Source organism: Tenrec ecaudatus, chromosome 12, assembly GCF_050624435.1.
Source record: "Tenrec ecaudatus isolate mTenEca1 chromosome 12, mTenEca1.hap1, whole genome shotgun sequence".
Lineage (NCBI taxonomy): Eukaryota > Metazoa > Chordata > Mammalia > Afrosoricida > Tenrecidae > Tenrec > Tenrec ecaudatus.
Window position 1 is genome coordinate 96,177,854 of NC_134541.1, and position 2,614 is coordinate 96,180,467.

Consider the following 2,614-nt stretch of genomic DNA (forward strand, 5'->3'; position numbering starts at 1 on the left):
GGGTGTGAGGGATGATGCTGGGAGAGTATAGGGTGAGTGGGTTGGAAGGGGGAACTGATTACAAGGATCCACATGTGACCTCCTCCCTGGGAGAGGGACGGCAGAAAATGTGGGAAGGGAGACTTGGGATAGAGCAAGATATGACAAAATAACGATGTATAAATTACAAAGGGCACATGAGGGAGGGGGGAAAGGGGAGGGAGGAGGGAAAAAAAAGGACCTGATGCAAAGGGCCTAAGTGGAGAGCAAATGCTTTGAGAATGATTGGGGCGGGGAATGTATGCATGTGCTTTATACAATTGATGTATGTATATGTATGGATTGTGATAAGAGTTGTATGAGTCCCTAATAAAATGTAAAAAAAGAAAAGGAAAAAAAAGAAAGAAAAGAAAATGATTAGGGCAAAGAATGTACAGATGTGCTTTACACAATTGATGTATGTATATGTATGGACTGTGGTAAGAGTTGTATGAGCCCCTAATAAAACGTTTAAAAGAAAAAAGAGAAATCCATATTTGTCAAACTGGCTGCAGCGCCAGGCCAGGCACAGGGGCGGCGGAGGCAGTGGCGAGGGCGGCGTGAGAGCGAGGCTCTGGCCCTGCGCAGGCCCAGGCCAGCGGCGGCTAGGAGGGCGAGGCATGCTGACCTGCAGGCCAAGAGCAAGCAGCAGCGGTGGCAAGGGGCGCAGGGGTTCCTGGGAGGCGCAGTGTCAGGCCCCAGCGCGCGCCCGCCGCCCCTTCCCCGCGCCGCGGCCGCCCGGGCAACTTGTGGCCAAAGTTTGGCCCCAGCCTCAGGAGTGCGCGGGGCGGCCCGCGAAGTTGGCTGTGGCCCCCGCCGCGGCTCGGGCCGGCCCATGGCCCGCCCGCCCCCGCCGGAGCCCCTGGGCGGCCGGGCTCCTGCCCCTGGGGCCCCCGGGCCTCAACGCCAGTGCGCCTCCCCCGGCCCCGGGCCCGCGCACGCGTGGGAAAGTTGGCCTGGAACCGGCCCGACCAGTTCCGCCGGCGCGCACACCGGCCGCAGAAGTTGGTGCTGCAAAACTTTTTTGGGGGGTTCCGCGGGAGCCCCCGTGCGTCGGGACCGGATGCGCGCCGGCTAGCGACCCCTGGGCCGAGAGAGGTACCCCCAGAGCGACGCGCAGCGGGGGCGCCCCGGACCCGCGGCCCGGGGGCTATGGCCATGGTGGCCGGAGGCTGGGGCGGCCCCGGCGGCGGTGGAGACGCGAATGGCGTGGACAAGGTGGGTGGCTACCCGCCCGCCACCGAGGACTCGGCCTCGCCCCCGGGCGCCGCCAGCGACGCCGAGCATGGCGACGAGGAGCGGCAGGGGCTGCAGGTGGACTGTGTGGTGTGCGGGGACAAGGCGAGCGCAAGCACTAGGGCGTCCTCACCTGCCAGGGCTGCAAGAGCTTCTTCAAGCGGAGCATACTCCTCAACCTCAGCTACACCTGCAGGTCCAACCGTGACTGCCAGATTGACCAGCACCACCGGAACCAGTGTCAGTACTGTTGCCTCAAGAAGTGTTCCGGTCGGCATGCGCAAAGAGGCCGTGCAGCGGGGCCGCAGCCCCCACTCGCCGCCAGGTCCTGGCGCCGCGTCTCTGGCAGCCCCCCCGGGCTTGGCGCTGGCGGAGGCGGTGGGCGGAGACCTCTTCCCTGGCCAGCCAGTGTGGGAGCTGATCGCACAGCTGCTGCGCGCCAAGCCCTACCTGGCGGTGGCCGGCCACTTTGGCACGGGCTCGGCGAGCGCCTTCGGCCCGGGCGGCGCGGGCGCGGTGCTGGGCATCGATAACGTGTGTGGAGCTGGCGGCGCGGCTGCTCTTCAGCACCATGGAGTGGGCGGGCCACGCGCCCTTCTTCCCCGAGCTGCCCGTGGCCGACCAGGTGGCCCTGCTGCGGCTCAGCTGGAGCGAGCTGTTCCTGCTGAACGCGGCGGAGGCCGCCCTGACCCTGCACACTGCGCCTCTGCTGGCCGCAGCCAGGCTGCACACCGCTCCCATGGCCGCCGAGCGGGCGGTGGCCTTCATGGACCAGGTGCGCGCCTTCCAGGAGCAAGTGGACAAGCTGGGCCGCCTGCAGGTGGACTCGGCGGAGTATGGCTGCCTCAAGGCCATCGCGCTCTTTACTCTTGATGCCTGTGGCCTCTCAGACCCAGCACACGTGGAGAGGCTGCAGGAGAAGGCGCAGGTGGCCCTGACCGAGTACATGCTGACCCAGTACCCAGCCCAGCCCCAGTGCTTCGGCCGCCTGCTGCTGCGTCTGCCTGCCCTGCGCGCCGTCCCAGCCTCACTCATCTCTCAGCTGTTCTTCATGCGCCTGGTGGGCAAGACACCCGTTGAGACGCTGATCCGAGACATGCTGCTCTCGGGGAGTACTTTCAACTGGCCTTAGGGCTCCGGCCAGTGACCGACCTCCAGCGACACAGATGCTCGGGGTCCCCAGGCCAAGGATAGGGACAGCCTCCCCAAGTGGCTAACCAGAACCATGACTAGGGCGAAAGATCATTATGTAATATGCAGTAGCCCTTAGTGACCCTGGTTACAATTTGACTCGGAGGCTACTGGACTTCAGAGCCTTACAAGCCTGGAAGGTTTATTTCAGGCACAGCAAGCACATGCC

The 2,614-nt window shown here is 64.2% G+C and overlaps 1 pseudogene; it reads left to right on the forward strand.

Annotated features, from left to right (window-relative positions):
- Window positions 1–1,170: 1,170 nt before the first annotated feature.
- LOC142423020 (nuclear receptor subfamily 2 group F member 6 pseudogene) lies at window positions 1,171–2,401 on the forward strand (annotated as a pseudogene).
- Window positions 2,402–2,614: the final 213 nt, after the last annotated feature.